Source organism: Callithrix jacchus, chromosome 2 (genome assembly GCF_049354715.1).
Source record: "Callithrix jacchus isolate 240 chromosome 2, calJac240_pri, whole genome shotgun sequence".
Classification (NCBI taxonomy): Eukaryota; Metazoa; Chordata; class Mammalia; order Primates; family Cebidae; genus Callithrix; species Callithrix jacchus.
In genome coordinates, this window is record NC_133503.1 from 11,767,254 (window position 1) to 11,784,655 (window position 17,402).

The following is a 17,402-nucleotide window of genomic DNA, read 5'->3' on the forward strand; positions in this document are numbered from 1 at the left end:
CTCTCTGGGCCTATTTTCTCCTCTCCATAGAGAAACCCCTCCGGGCTGAGCTGCTGTGCAGATGAAATGCGTTAACGTCAGCAACGCTTCTGGCACACAGCTGGAGCCGAAGGGATGCTCCTCTTCTCGCCCTCCTTCATCTACTCAAAGGGCTGCGCTAAGAGTCTGCTGTGTTTCAGAGGAAATTCTCCAAGTGGGTCTCTATTTCTTACTGTCAGTGAACGGCAACAGGCCTTTCCCAGCTCCCGTTCCCAGTACTGTGCCACTCTGGGTCCTCGTAGGTGGTTGAGGAAAGGGGGCAGGGGACAAGGCCAAAGAGCAGCAGCAAGGCAGGGAGAGGCCTATTCTGTCCCCCAGCTAGGCAGGATCTCAGTGACCGCTGGCCCACCTGGCTGGAACTTAGAAAGCTCAGGGAGTTTATACTTAGAGGGGCACAGATGAAACAGACACAGAGCTCAGGTTCGTTGGTTTGTTTGAGATGAAGTTTCGCTTGTCACCCAGGCTCTAACATTCAACATTAATGACTTTATGGCAAATTCCTTTTTTTTCTTTTCTGTTCCCCCCCCCCCCGCGAGATGGAGTCTCGTTCTGTTGCCCAGGCTGGAGTGCAGTGGTGCAATTTCAGCTCACTGCAACCTCCGCCTCCCTGGTTCAGGTGATTCTCCTGCCTCACCTCCTGAGTAGCTGGAATTACGGGGATACACCAACTCACCTGGCTAATTTTTGTATTTTTAGTAGAGACGGGGTTTCACCATGTTGGCCAGGCTGGTCTCGATTTCCTGACCTCATGATCCGCCTGCCTCGGCCTCCCAAAGTGCTGGGATTACAGGTGTGAGCTACTGTGCCTGGCCTCCAAATTCCGTTTACTTACTTATTTTTGAGGTGGGGCCTCACTCTGTCACCCGGGCTGGAGTACAGTGGAGCAATCTTGGCTCACTGCAACCTCTGCCTCCGGGTTCAAGTGATTCCCCTGCCTCAGTCTCCTGAGGAGCTGGGTGACAGGTACATGCCACCACACCCAGCTAATTTTTATATTTTTAGTAGACACGGGGTTTCGCCATGTTGGCCAGGCTGGTCTCCAACTCCTGATCTCAAGTAATCTGCCCACCTTGGCCTCCCAAATTACTGGGATTACAGATATGAGCCATCTTGCCTGGCTGAATTTGTTTTTAATTTGATTTACAGTGGTCATGTGCCCGTGTGTGTGTGTGTGTGTGTGTGTGTGTGAGAGAGAGAGAGAGAGAGAGAGAGAGAAATGAATGTTAGACCAAGTTCAAACACCTGAGTTCCAACAGTAACACCCCTTCCAACTGACAGACCCTGTTTGATCTACTGATCTCGAGGGGCTGTCCATGAGGGTTTTCTGTGCAGGTGGCTGGACAAATGTGTGACCCCATCAGGCTGGGGATACTTGTTAGAGGTGGTGGGAATGCAGTGGCACGAGGATGGCATTGGCCTGCGCATAACAAGGTTCAAGGGAGCCAAAGATTTCAGGACAGGACCAGGAGAGGGCAGGGGGAGGAGAGGCTGGAGCCTGGAGCGGGAACCCTCCCTTGCCCCTTAGACTGTCTGCTACCCATCCTGTTGGTAACTCGGGATGGTGATGATGCCCCAGCACAGGGTGGTGAGGAAGGGTGAGCGAGAACATGGAAGTGGGGCTTTGTAGATGTAAAATGCTGTGCAAAAGATTATTAGCAAAGGGAGCTGTGACACAGTTGGGAAAAGACTGGGGGAGGGACAAGACGTGAAATACTCCACGCTGAGCAACACACTCCTGAGGGCTCTCAGCTGCTATTGGACTGCATCCTGTGCGCCCTCCTCGGAACCACACACACGGACGTGGGCTTCCTTTGACATCTGGTCCCCGGCGTCAGTTTCATTTAAGGAATGACTGCAACAAACTGATGGAACTTTAATAAAACCTAATTAACATCCATGCTGAGTTTTTCCCGGGGAAGGGAGATCTGCACGAAATAAAATGCCCTAGAAATTTAAATTCCACAATAGTTAAATGAATACTGTATGACTGAGTATTGCAAGTTGAATGATTTTACTCCAGGAAAAGCAAATGATCTATTCTTATAGACACATACTGCTTTCTAATCATCCCTCCCTCCACAGCTCTAGCCTATCATCCGTCCATCTATTCCTTTATCCAATCATCTATTCACAGAAGTGAGCCGGGCGTGGTGGCTCATCCCTGTAATCCCAACACTTTGGGAGGCATTTGCGGGAGGGCTGCTTGAGGCCAGGAGTTCAAGAGCATCTTGGGTAACATAGCAAGATCTCATCTCTTCAATAAATGCAAAAAATAAGCTGAGCATGGGAGTGTGTACCTATAGTCCCAGCCACTCAGGAGGCTGAGGCTGGATGGCTGCTTGAGCCCAGGAGGTCCAGGCTGCAGTGAGCTATGATCATGCCTCTGTACTTCAGCCTGGGCCATAGAGTGAGCTTGTCTCAGAAACACGAACAAAACCAAAACAAAATGGGGGCTGGGCACAGTGGCTCATGCCTAGAATCCCAGCCCTTAGGGAGGCTGAGGCCGGTGGATCACTTGAGGTGAGGAGTTCGAGAGCAGCCTGGTCAACACGGTGAAACCCTGTCTCTACTGAACATACAAAAGTTAGCCAGGCGTGGTGGCAGGTGCCTGTAATCCCAGCTACTCCAGGGGCTGAGGTAGAATCACTTGAACCCAGGAGGCGGAGGTGGCAGTGAGCTGAAATCGCGCCCCTTCACTACAGCCTGGGCAACAGATCAAGACTCCGTCTCCAAAAAAGGGAAGTGAAATGGGTAAGCCCTGGGGCTTCCTGGGGTGCCAGCTCTGCCCAGACTCCCACAGGGGCTGACGTTGGTCTATCACAAGGGACCTCATTTTCCTTACCCGTAACCCACTGGTCTCTTCAGCCTCAGATTCTAAGTCAACTTTGCCACAACATCATTTTCCTAAGTTATTCCAGGGTTCCTAGAGCTTTCTCTCGTCCATTTCAGTTCAGTTTAACTCAGTTCAACAAACATTTCCCAAGCACCTACTACAGTCCCAGGCACTGGGTGATCCAGAAAAAACCCCATGCACCTTTCCTTGGCAGCCTGAACTCCAGACCCAGAGCCCGTGTTCAGGAGCCGTGTAGGCAGCGGGGTCCCTGGTGCGGGTCCCCCGGCGGAGACGCCAAATGACAGCTGGGAGGGGTGCTCGAGTTCGATCTGTAAACATCCAAGAAATCTACCAGCGGTTACCCAGAGGATGTTAAAAATAATTCTCCACTGAAACTATTAGATTTGCTCTGGATTGTTCATTACATACAATGGTTTAATAGGACCGTTATTGAATAGCTGCAGAACTCTGGGCCGAAATCAATTTGCCCTCCACGTGGAATTTTGATGTCTGCTGTTGACTTCTACAACATGGAGCAATTTGTAATCGCTCGGGCTCGCCGTTGTTTTCAAAGCTCCTGCTACATCACAAGCATTTATTTCTGACCACAAAATTACATTTATTCAACAGAAAGCAGCTCCGGGTCTTTAAGAGGTTAACTTCTGGAGTGCTTGGCCGTGCTCCAGCCCGCATCGGAGGGGGCGCGCGGGCACGGTGGCACCCGGCAGTGGCGGCAGCGCCGGGCGGGCGGCCGTGATTAATAGACTGCTGAGAGCGCCCCTTTCCACAGGCGCACGGCTCCTGCCCCTGCTTCCATAGATCATGGACTTAGCCTCAACATATCTGACTGAAATTGAATTTGGCTTCTCTCTCAACTGTTCATTTCCTATGTTATGCAAGGTTAGATCCCTTTCTGCATGAGCAGAACCAAACCAGCTGCAGCTTTGGAGGAGAAAATGTGCTTTCAATTATGCAGCTGGCCTGAATGCCGAGCCGCAGTCGGACGGTTCCCTAATTGAGCCATCATGGCTCAAACATACAGGGAGACACTGTGTGTGTCAGGCCTGTGGGCTTTGCCGTAAGATAATGACAGTACACCAGCCACATCACCACGGTGACCGCCACGGCTGCCACCACTGTCACCTCCACCGCCACAGAAGGCCCAAGAGCCTGCGGACAGCCATACTGGGTGAGAAGGAAGTTCCCCACCCAGCAAGGGACAAGGGCAGTGGCTGCGTTAGGGTCTCTGGGAAGCCTCGCTGTGTCCTCCAGCCAGAACGTGTCACCCTGTCCCCAGAGTGCCTGGCGTGCTCCACAGTTGCCTGTCTGGCCCCAAACCCACAGAAGGCCCGGACAACCTCTCCCTACTTCCAGCAGGGCACTGACCGATTTCTCTTGCGGGCGTCTGGGAACTTCAGTAGAGGCTTGCACGCAGCGCTCAGTGAGCACTCATTCACAAGGAGAAGGCAAGACTCGGCGAAGAATGTTTTGCACAACCAGTTCCATGAGGCAAAGAATAAAGTATCTAGGACAAGATACAGGCCCTGAAAGGGTGTACGATCTCATACAAGAGTGGGCTGGAAAGAGGGGGAAGGTTAACAACACAGTAACAAGAAAACGAGCAAGGTGAAAATGGGCTGAGGTGGCCGGGTGTGGTGGCTCACACCTGTCATCCCAGCACTTTGGGAGGCCGAGGCGGGCAGATCACTTGAGGTCAGGAGTTTGAGAGCACCCTGGCCAACACGGTGAAACCTCGTCTCTACTAAAAATATAAAAATTAGCCGGGTGTGATGGCACATGCCTGTAATCCCTGCCACTTGGGAGGCTGAGGCAGGAAAACTGCTAGAACCCAGGAGTTCGAGGTTGCAGTGAGCTGAGGTCACGCCAACGCACTCCAGCCTCTCCAGCCTGGGCAACAGAGCAAGACTCCATCTCAAAACAGGATCCCAAAGGGTCCCCAAAGAAGACATGAGGCCTGGCGCAGTGGCTCACACCTGCAATCTCAAAAGCTTTGGGAGGCTGAGCTAGGAGGATCACTTGAGGCCAGGAGTTCAAGGCTACAGTGAGCCATGATCGCAGCACTGCACTCCAGCCTGCACGACAGAGCGAGACCCTGTCTCTCTCTAAACAAAGAGACGCAAATGGCCAGCGAGTATGTGACAAGCTGCTCTCCCTCATTACATATCTGGGAAATTCGACTCAAAACCAAATTTGAGCTATCACCTGATACCTGTTAGAAGGGCTATTACCAAAAGACCCGTGAGTGCTAGTGAGAGGTGGAGAAAAGGGCAGCCTCGCACACTGTCGGTGGGAATGTCAATTGGTACAGTCATTATGGGAAACGGTAGGGAGGTTGCCCCCCAGAATTAATAGCATCCAGCAATACCACAAAGGGACTGAAATCAGTATCGTGAAGAATTGTCTGCACGCCACGTGCGCCGCGGCACTATTTACAATAGCCAAGATATGGAGACGGCCTAAGCATCCAATGGCAAACGTACAGGTAAAGAAAACAAGAAAACCTGATTTTACACACATAGTCATCCCTTGGTACACTCGGGGAACTGGTGCCAGGACCCTGTGTATACCTAAATCTGCACATGCTCAAGGTCCCCCAGTCAAACGGTACAAAGTTTTAAGTAAGAAAAGTAGGTTTTGGGGACCTAAGGTACAGCATGGTGACTATAGTTAATAGTATTGTAATCATCTATATGGCATCTGCTAAGGCAGATCTCAAGTGTTCTCAAGACAGACACAGACACACAGACACACACACACACACACACACCGGTGAGCTAATGAGTATGTTGTCAATGTAATTGTGGAAATCACTTTGTAATGTATGCACGTATGAAAACATCACACTGGGCTGCGTGTGGCAGCTCACGCCTGTAATCCCAGCACTTTGTGAGGCTGAGGTGGCTAGATCACAAGGTAAGGAGTTCAAGAACAGCCTGACCAAGATGGTGAAATCCAGTCTCTACTAAAAACACAAAAATTAGCTGGGCACAGTGGCAGGCACCTGTAATCCTAGCTGCTCAGGAGGCTGAGGCAGGAGAATTACTTGAACCTGGGAGGCAGAGGTTGCAGTGAGCTGAGATCAGGCCACTGCACTCCAGCCTGGGCGACAGAGTAAGACTCCGTCTCAAAAAAAACCTCCCAAACCATCACGCTATACACCATAAAAGACAGACTTTTGGTTCAGCCCTAAAGGATGGAAGTGAGTTTTATAGGTAGGGAACAGCAAAAGCCTCTTAACAGTAACAGAGGCTTCAGGAAATCAGAAAGTATGTTCAGGCGACTTACAATACACAGTCCAGTTCAGCCCGAGTAGAAGTCCAGGACTTTGAAGCTGGAAAAATATTTCAAAGCCAAGTCGCAGAGCTCCTAACACAGCAATCTAAGGACCCTGAGTGGGCAGAGTCACAGAACGTGTCACCAGGAGAAAGACCTCTTTCATGGAACTGAGCCCCGTGGTTCCTACATCTAGCACTGCCTGAGAATCAGAGGTGGACTTTAAAAATGTACAGATTCTGCAGTTCCACCCCACGCCTTCTACACCAGAATGTCAGGGTGGGAGCCTGGAGAGCTGGATTTCTGGAAACACGTGAGCAGTTCTCATGGAGCCAGTGTAGCAGTGGTCTGACCCAGCTGCAGCTCTGGGAACCACTGATCTGGTCCAGCCTTCTCTAATCTTATTTCAAAGCCATGACACTTAACGCAGTACTAGGCAAGTACAGGCAATGTGGGGACAGAAATAGGTGCAAAGACACATACACTCACATACACCCACACCCACACACACAGCCTAACACACTCACATATACACTCACACACACAGCCTAACACACTCACATATACACTCACACACACACAGCCTAACACACTCACATATACACACACACAGCCTAACACACTCACATATACACTCACACACACCCACACACACAGCCTAACACACTCACATATACACTCACACACCCCCCCTACACACACATCCTAACACACTCACATATACACTCACACCCACACACACAGCCAACACACATATACACTCTCACACACAGCCTAACACACTCACATATACACTCACACCCACACAGCCTAACACACTCACATATACACTCACACACACCCCCTACACACACATCCTAACACTCACATATACACTCACACACACAGCCTAACACACTCACATATACACTCACACACACAGCCTAACACACTCACATATACACTCACACACACACAGCCTAACACACTCACATATACACTCACACACACAGCCTAACACACTCACATATACACACACACCCACACACACAGCCTAACACACTCACATATACACTCACACACACACACAGCCTAACACACATATACACTCACACACACAGCCTAACACACTCACATATACACTCACACACACAGCCTAACACACTCACATATACACTCACACACAGCCTAACACACATATATACTCACACACACAGCCTAACACACTCACATATACACTCACACCCACACACACACAACCTAACACACTCACATATACACTCACACACCCACACTTACACACACAGCCTAACACACTCACATATACACTCACACACCCACACTTACACACACAGCCTAACACACTCACATACACACTCACACACACCCACACTTACACACACATTCTCTACCTTCTACGTTTTAGAAGCCTAAGGCCTTAGTAAGTAAACTCTAAGGGCAGAATGTCTTCAGGCCCAGAACCAAAAGGGAGAGAGAGTGCCACATTCTCACCACTAGGCAGATCACTTGTGGTCAGGAGTTCGAGAGCAGCTTGGCCAACATGGGAAAACCCCGTCTCTACTAAAAATACTAAAAAGTAGCTGCGCATGGTGGTGTGCGCCTGTAATCCCAGCTACTCGGGAGGCTGAAGCAAGAGTATTGCTTGAACCCAGGAGGCAGAGGTTGCAGTGAGCCAAGATTATGCCATTGCATGCAGCCTGGGTATCACGGAGAGATTCCATCTCAAAACAAACAAACAAAAAGAATGGATAAGAGATGACACTCTCCCAATCTCCCTGGCAGGTGGTCATCCGGCTCTTGCTTGAATACTCCCAGGAATGGGAAACTCACTACCTTAGACAGCAGCTCATCCTATTTTTTTTTTTGAGACAGAGTCTCGCTGTGTTGTCCAGGCTGGAGTGCGGTGGTGCGGCCTTGGCTCACTGCAACCTTCACCTCCTGAGTAAAAGTGACTTTCCTGCCTCAGCCTCCAAAGTAGCTGGGACTACAGGCACCCGCCATCGTGCCTGGCTAATTTCTTTTGTATTTTTGGTAGAGACAGGGTTTCACTATGTTGGTCAGGCTGGTCTTGAACTCTTGACCTCATGATCCCCCCACTCTGGCCTCCCAAAGTGCTGGGATTACAGGCACCTCACTCAGCCAGCTCATCCTATTTTTGAACAGATCCACATTGCTGAAAAACTTCCTCTTCTGTTCTGCTGGTGACAGTCAACCAAAGTACTGCTCCGGTGGGTCTCATGGGGTTTCAGAGCTATGGAGCTCCTTGGAGGAGGATCTGGGTCACCCGCTCATTTTACAGATGAGCAAAGTTGGCCAGAAGGAGGCCCCGAGACTCACCCAAGGTCACAGAAGTGGTGGGCAGCAGCGCCTGGACCGGCTTCCTGTGAAATGTCCTTTGGAGCGAACCACATGGACGCCCTGGCTTTATTTAGCAACGGCCTTCAGATCTGAATGCTTAAATATGTTACAGCTCAACAGATAGGGGCTGCAAGATGGGCAGCCGACTCGTAGTCACTTTTAACTCATTCATAGCCTGTTCTAATTCACCCAACTTTCTCTACTTCCCCTATTATGTAATTAGAATCCATCAAATCCTACTGCTGGTACCCATGGGGAATTTCCTTTCTACTGTACTCCTTTGAAAGGGTCTTGTCCAAAGGGGAGACCAAAGGGTCTCCTACAAAGAGGCCTAAGGCTTCTGCTTATAAGGCCCTGGCCAAGACCCGGGCCCTACTAACTTCCTTGGCATTGCTCCCTGCCAGGCAAGCCCATCCCTGCAGAGCTCTGGCACTTGCTCCCCACATCTTCCTGACGTTCTTTCCCAGCTCCAGGTATGACGGGTTCTCCTTGCTTCTTCCCTCTGATGCCCCATTGTCCTCCCAGGAGAGGCCTCCCTGGATGACTGACTGAAGAAGCCACTGCCACCTCCTCCTGCTCTACCCAGACACCTAGCGCGCCTTCCTCGCAGCGCCTGGCACCGTCTAACATTGCCTTTTGTGTTTACGATCAGTTTCCCTTCATTAGAATAGCAGGGTCCTAGTGGACTGTATTCAAAGCGACATCTTTAGCTACCGTTTGGCCCATAGCTGGAAGCAGGAGGCTCCTGAAAAGATTGTGTTGAATGAAGACCAGGGAGTGAAACCTAGGATCCGAGAGCACGTCCTGCGCGCAGCTCTGAACGTGGCCAGCGTGCTGCACGCAAGGGAGACATTCAGAGCAGAGGGAAGTTTCAGATCATTCCTTGGTCCCTCCCTCAGGCCGTGTTGGCAGGCGATACTGCGATGAAATCGACAGGTAACCTGGGCCCCACTCCTTCCAATGATGCAGATCATAGTTGTAGCAAAGCGCATGGACACAGTGATAGACGTACACAGGAGACAATGCACCAAGTCCAGAATTTATCTAGGAGGGGCTAGTTAGAAGGGAAGGGAGCTTCAGGCAGGGTTTGCAGAGCACTTCTGCAAGATGAACATCAATCGTTTGTTTGCTTGTTTGTTTTTAAAAGAGATGGGGTCTCGCTCTGTTGCCCAGGCTGAAGTGCCATAGTATGATCATAGCTTACTGTAGCCTCAACCTCCTGGGCTCAAATGAACCTCCCACCTCAGCCTCCCAAGTAGCTGGGACTACAGGTGTGTGACACCACGCTTGGCTAAGTTTTGGATTTTTTTGTAGAGATGGGGTTTCACTATGTTGCCCAGGCTAGTCTGGAGCTCCTAGGCTCAAGTGATCCACCTGCCTGGGCCTCTCAAAGTGTCAATCAAAGACTGGGGAGGTTGGCTGAGATCAGGGAGGGGCTGAAGGCATGGCTTCCTCCCCTCGAGCAGTATCAGAGTACACCAACGTTAGAGCCAGATGGCCCCAGGATCGAGGCCCAGTCCTGCCATTATGACCTGTGTGACCTGGGGTCCTCTCTCATGCTCAGTGCTTTCATCTGTCAAGATGAGGTTGATGCTTCCATCTACTCATCCAATCAACACTTACTTAGTACTCGTGAAGGAGAGGCCCTGGGTATACAGAGCTCATAACTTTCAGTAAATAATTCCATATGCTTTTCTGTGATTCATCCTTTGTTGCAACAAAGTGTTATAATTCTTTCTCCTGTTGATGGCCACTTGTTGTTTTCGCATGTTAACTTTCAAAATTTCTGAACTGGTTTTCTAGGGCCAACAAGTTTGTCTATTTAATTTTCTTTTCTTCTTCTTTTTTTTAATCCAAAATGTGTTTATTGAGACGGTTTCCCACTCATGTTGAGTGCTTTTAGTGCTGCTTCCTCCTGAAAGAACATCCTTCTGTAAGCCTCGCTTTTCCTCCTGTAGCTGGCAGAGGACAGTGGAGCGGCCAACACACAGAACCACGGTTTGTGCATGGCTGAAGACCACGGTGACTTTACAGCATCCGGGGCATTTGACATCCATGAAGTAGGAGCTGCGGCTCTGCACCAGGCGTCTCTTCCTGTGTTTCCTCTTCTCTTCTGGAGAGGGATGAAGGAGAGCCTTTGCGAGAGGCATGTTCTCGTGGGTAGGTCGTCACCGCCGGAAAGGTGTTTATTTAATTTTCTTTTGAAATAGACTCTGGCTCTGTCCCCCAGGCTAGGATGCAATGGTGCCATCAAAGCTCACTGCAGTAGGCGGGCGGATCACCTGAGGTCAGCGGTTTGAGACGAGCCTTGCCAACATGGTAAAACCCTGTCTCCACTAAAAATACAAAAAATTAGCTGGGCGTGGTGGTAGGAGCCTGTAATCCCAGCTACTCAGGAGGATGAGGCAGGAGAATCACTCGAACCTGGCGGGCAGAGGTTGCAGTGAGCCAAGATGGTGCCACTCCAGCTGGGGTGACAGAGTGAGATTCTGTCTCAAAAAAAAAAAAAAAAAAAAAAAATCTTGTTTGGATTTTTACTGGAACTACAATGACTGACTCCGTGATCAATTTGGAGAAAACTGACTGCTTCAATAGCAGTGGGCATTTCTCTCCTTGTATACTTTGTTTCCATTTAAATCTCCTTTAAAATCCTCCCATATAAATGTTACATCTTTCTCCAGAAAGATTTCCACTGTATTGTTACATTTATTTCTAGGTGTTGTTTTTTTCTTTCTTTTTTTTAGTGTCACTATCTCCAGTAGCATCCGTTTTAAAAATTACATTTTAAGTCTGCTGCTGACAGAGAGCTATATAATTACTTTTGTGCATTGATTTTGTATCTAGTAACCTATTTAAATAATTGAGGCTCACTTGAAAAATAATGGTTTGGTTTCTTTTTTTTTGAGACAGAGTTTTGCTCTTGTTACCCAGGCTGGAGTGCAATGGCACGATCTTGGCTCACCACAATCTCCGCCTTCTGGGTTCAGGTGATTCTCCTGCCTCAGCTTCCCGAGTAGCAGGGACCACAGGTGCGCGCCACTATGCCCAGCTAATTTTTGTATTTTTAGTAGAGACGCGGTTTCACCATGTTGACCAGGATGGTCTCGATCTCTTGACCTCATGATCCACCGCCTTGGCCTCCCAAAGTGCTGGGATTATAGGCATGAGCCACTGCGCCTGGCTTTTTTATTTTTTAAAATTAAAAAAATTTTTGTTTGACAGTTTGATTTCTTCTGTTGCAATACTTATGCTGGATCTACAACAGGGTTACATCCCAATGAACTCACTGTAGGTTGAAAATACTGTCGTCAAAAACGCATTTAATAAACTAACCTAGCAAACATCATAGCTGAGCCTAGCCTACTTTAAATATATTCAGAAGACTTCTATTAGCCTACAGTTGGGGAAAATTATCCAAGACAAGCCTTTTTGTTGTAGTTGGGATAGAGTCTTGCTCTGTCACCAGGCTGGAGTGCAGTGGTGAGATCTCGGCTCACTACAACCTCCGCCTCTGGTGTTCAAGAGATTCTCCCGCCTCAGTATCCCAAGTAGCTGGGACTACAGGTGCATGCCACCACGCCTGACTAATTTTTGTATTTTTAGTAGAGATGGGGTTTCACCATGTTGGCCAGGATGGTCTCGATCTCTTTACCTCGTGGTCCACCCACCGTGGGCTCCCAAAGTGCCGGGATTACAGGTGTGAGTCACCGTGCCCAATGACAGTCTATTTTATAATAAAGTATTCAATAGCTCATGGAATTTATTGAATACTGTACTGAAAATGAAAAACAGCATGGTTGCATGGGTACTCAAAAGCAGAGTTTCTCTGCATCATCCTAAAGTTGAGCCATCAAAAGTCAAGAGCTGTCTGTACTTTGTTTCTTTTTCTTATCTTCTCTGCTAGCTAAGAGTTCCAGCACAATGTGAATTAAAGTAGCAACAGTAGCTATTCTTGTCTTGTTGCTGGTTTTCTGGGAAATGTGCTTTTTAACATCACTGGATCTGATGATCGATGTATGTTTCCGATAAATACCTTTTACCAGGTTAAAGAAGTTTCCCTGTATTCCTGATTTGTCAGTAGTGTTTTTGTTGTTGTTATTGTTTTTTGAGACAAAGTCTCGCTCTGTTGCCCAGGCTAAGGTGCAGTGGCATGATCTTGGCTCACTGCAACCTCCGCCTCCCAGGTTCAAGTGACTCTCCTGCTTCAGCCTCCTGAGTAGCTAGGTTTACAGGCCTGCACCCGCCACACCCAGTTCATTTAATTTTTTTTTTTTTTTTTGTATTTTTAGCAGAGGCAGGGTTTTGCCACATTGGCCAGGCTGGTCTCAAACTCCTGATCACAAGTGATCCACCATGCCTGGCCTGTTGGTAGTTTTAAATTACGAATGTATTTGAATTTTATCAAAATATTTTGGTATAACTATTGAATTTTTTTCCTCCTTTAATCTGCTAATGACATAGATTTACATTAAAAAATTTAAAAAATTTTAAACCAAACAGCATTCTTGGGATATATCAAGCTTCCACGCTTGATGGATTTAATTAACTAATACCTTTGAAAAGCCTTCTACATATTTATTCAATAATAAGACTGACTTTTTTTTTTTTTTTGAGATGGAGTCTTGCTCTGTTGCCTAGGCTAGAGTATAGTGGCAAGATCTCAGCCTCCACCTCCGGGGTTTAAGTGATTATCCTGCCTTAGCCTCCCGAGTAGCTGGGATTACAGGCACCTGCTACCACACCTGGCTAATTTTTGTATTTTCAGTAGAGATGGGAGTTTCACCATGTTGGCCAGGATGGTCTCAAACTCCTGACCTCAAGTGATCTGCCCGCCTCAGCCTCCCAAAGTGCTGAGATTAGAGGTGTGAGCCACTGCACCTCGCCAATAAGATCGACTTTTAATTTTCCTTTCTTGTACTGTTCTTGTCTCATTTTGTTATTGAGGTTATATTCATCTCATAAAAGGAGTTAGGAAATGCTTTCTCTTTTTCTATTTTCTGAAGGAGTTTGCTAAGTATGAGAGTGCTCTATTTCATGAATGATTGATAAAACTCTCTGAGAACTGTCTAGACCTCACAGAAATATGTCAGTAATAGTTGCAAGGCTATTCACGTTTTCTATTTCTTCTTTAATCAGCTTTGGTAGCTACAGAATTCTAAAACTTTTTCCATTTCAGGATTTATTGGCACAAAGTTGCTTATTAACATTCCCTTATTATCTTTTTAATCTCCAGCAGCAGCTGCAGTTTCATCCCCAATTTTATTCCTAACATTCCTTGTCTTATTTAGTACAGTGGTTTGTCAATTGCAGTGGTATTTTCTTTTTTTTTTTTCTGAGACACAGTCTCGCTCTATCGCCAGGCTGGAGCGCAATGGCACGATCTTGGCTCACTGAAACCTCCACCTCCTAGGTTCAAGCGATTCTCCCGCCTCAGCACAAGTAGCTGGGATTACAGTTGTGCACCACCATGCCCAGCTAATTTTTGTGTTTTTAGTAGAAATAGGGTTTCACCACGTTGCCAGAATGGTCTTGATCTCTTGACCTCATGATCTGCCTGCCTTGTCCGACCAAAGTGCTGGGATTATAGGCGTGAGCCACTGTGCCCAGCCCTGCAGTGGTATTTTCAAATAAACAACTTTTGGAATGTTTCTCTCTTGGCTCTTTGTTTTCTTTTTCATTCATATCTGTTCTTAATATATTTGCTATTATTATATCTATCATTTCCTTCATTCAATTTGAACTTATTCTGTTGTACATTTATTTATTTATTTATTTATTTAATAGAGATGGAATCTTGCTACATTGGCCAGGCTGATCTTGAACTCCTGGCCTCAGATGACTCTCCTGCCTTGGCCTCCCACAGTGGTGGGACTATAGGCGTGAGCCAGCACATCAGCCTACTGTACTTTTTCTTTTTGAGATGGAGTTTCACTCTTGTTGCCCAGGCTGGAGTGCAGTGGCGTGATCTCGGCTCACTGCAACCTCTGCCCCCCTGGTTCAAATGATTCTCCTGCCTCAGCCTCCTGAGTAGCTGGGATTATAGGCATGTGCCTATTATATATATATAATATTATATATAACCACGCCCAGCTAACTTTTTGTATCTTTAGTAGAGATGGGTTTTCACCATATTGGTCACGGTGGTCTTGAACTCCTGACTTTATGATCTGCCCGCCTCAGCCTCCCACGCCTGGGATTACAGGCGTGCACCATAGCACCTGGCCACCTACTGCACTTTTATAAAGCTAATGTTTAGTGCATACATTGTTAGTCTTTCATTTCTTCTCTAATAGGAGCATCCAAGTTTTCTTTCTTTCTTTTTTCTTTTTCTTGCTTTTTTTTTTTTGTTGTTGAGAGGGGGTCTTACTCTGGTGCCCTAGGCTGGGCTGCAGTGGCGCGATTTCGGCTCACTGCAACCTCCGCCTCCCGGGTTCAAGCGATTCTCCTGCCTCAGCCTCCTGAGTAGCTGGGATTACAGGTACGTGACACCATGCCCGGCTAATTTTCTGTATTTTTAGCAGAGATGGGGTTTCACCGTGTTAGTTAGGATAGTCTCAATGTCCTGATCCCATGATCTGCCTGACTTGGCCTCCCAAAGTGCTGGGATTACAGGCATGAGCCATGGTGCCTGGACGAGCACTCAAGTTATTTTTTTGAGAGGATTTTCCTCCCTGAGGACTCTTGCTCCCCTAATACCAAGAAGTTCTCTGAGCCAGCCCCTCAACCCCTCAACCTTCCACACCATGACCCTCCTTAGGGACAGAAGGAAGGACTGGCCAGACAGGTGGGAGGACAGCTTTTTTCTAGAGGGTGTGTGTATTACTTTACTGAAAGGATTCTCTAAATTATTGCTGGACTAGAATAAGCTTTAAATTTGACTGAATATTGAGGGTACACCTCCCCCACACCACCCATCAATTTGTTGGGCTTGTGAAACACCCAAAATTAGGTATCATGATCAATAAATCCGTAATAAAATAACCTGACGTGGTTGTGTACACCTGTAGTCCTAGCTATTCGAGGTGGGGGGATTGCTAAAGGCAAAAAGATGCTAAGCCCAGGAGGTGGAGGCCACAGTGAGCCGTGATAGCACCGTTGCACTGCAGCCTGAGTTACGGAGCAAGACTGTCTCAAAATAAAATTTTTTTTAATGGAAAAATATAAAACAGATGATGAACTGATAGATCTATAGATAGACAGATTTCCAAATGTAATGTGTGAACCCGACTGGACCCCAGTTGTGGGGAGAGCCGTTGTCAAAGACATCTTGGGGATAACTGGAAAAATTTGATTTTGGATCAAATGTGAGATGACCTGGAATGACTGTGAATTTTCCCAACTGTCGTATCTGTGGTTATCACAGTAATGTCGGAGAATGGTCATGCTTCCTTAGCTTTGGGAGCCTCAAATGTGTGTTTGAGGGACACGGTGCCTGCCGTCTGCAGCTTACTTCCAAATGCTCAGCAAAAGTGGTGGGCAGGGAGGGAAGTGGGGAGGTACGTGGGGTGAAATGTTAACGACTGTGGATCTGGGTAAAGAGCGTACAGGTGTTCGCTGTACTAATGTTTCCATTTTTATACAGCATTGAAATTATTCAAGAAAGAAAAACAAGCTCACGCCTGTAATTCCAGTACTTTGGGAGACCGAGGCAGGTGGATCATGAGGTCAAGAGATCGAGACCATCCTGGTCAACATGGTGAAACCCCGTCTCTACTAAAAATACAAAAATTAGCTGGGCACGGTGGCATGTGCCTGTAATCCCAGCTACTCAGGAGGCTGAGGCAGGAGAATTGCCTGAACCCAGGAGGTGGAGGTTGCGGTGAGCCGAGATCGCGCCATTGCACTCCAGCCTGGGTAACAAGAGCGAAACTCCGCCTCAAAAAAAAAGAAAGAAAGAAAAATAAGCAAACACCCAAAAAGCACACTGAACTCTTTGAGCTAGAGAAGTAGGAGAGCAGTGGGTCTCTCAAAAGCTGCTGAACAGGTGATGGCGCAGGTGAGATCAAATGTGGTTAGGTGTCAGGTAACAGTCTCACTCATCAAGTGCGGGCTTGGGGATGCAGTTCTGAGAAAAAGGCTGTTCAAGTCTACCCAAGCCCTGGGATGTGGGTGTCCTGCTGGCTGGACCGAGCTACGTGCATGAGGGGCTAAACGAGGCAGGAAGAACATCACAAGAAGAGATGAGCGCTGTTCTACCCTCTAAAATTTCCAGCCGTCACCAACTGCTGTGTCTTCTTTCTACGCTGGTCCCTTTTGATGTTCCAAAATCAGCTGTCTCTGTCTACGGTCTCCCCAGCCTCCAGCCTCCTCTGATCACTCACTCCCTGCTCACGCTTCCAGCTGAAAAATTTCCCAAATGGAAGCCCGACCACTTGCTGTGGAGCTCTAGACCCAGGAACTCAGCCTCCCATATAAGGCTCATGTCACCTGTGTCCCAAGCGGAACCTACTACATCTCACGGCTGTGTCTCTCCTGCCCTTGCCCGACGTGTTCCCTGTGACTTAATAGTTGCAACAAAATAAAATCCCTGCGGGGCATGTTGGCTCCCGCCTGAAATCCCAGCACTTTGGGAGGCGGAGTTGGGTGGATCACCTGAGGTCAGGAGTTCCAGACCAGCCTGGCCAATATGGTGAAACCCCATCTCTACTAAAAATACAGAAATTGGCTGGACGTGATGGTGCGTGCCTGTAACCCCACCTACTCGGGAGGCTGATAGGACTCGCTTGAACCTAGGAGGTGGAGGCTGTAGTCAGCCGATATCACGCCACTGCACTCCAGCCTGGGTGACAGGGCAAGACTCTGCCTCAAAAAAAAAAGAAAAAAAAAACCAAATTCCTAAGACTGTACCAATACGGGTTCTTTCAGGGGCTGTGGAAAT

The 17,402-nt window shown here is 47.9% G+C and overlaps 1 protein-coding gene across 8 annotated transcripts in view; it reads right to left on the reverse strand.

Moving 5' to 3' along the window:
* The window catches only part of CUX1 (cut like homeobox 1), a 463,251-nt gene that overhangs the window by 234,142 nt on the left and 211,707 nt on the right, over nt 1–17,402 (reverse strand). The gene's annotated exons all lie outside the window — the stretch shown is intronic.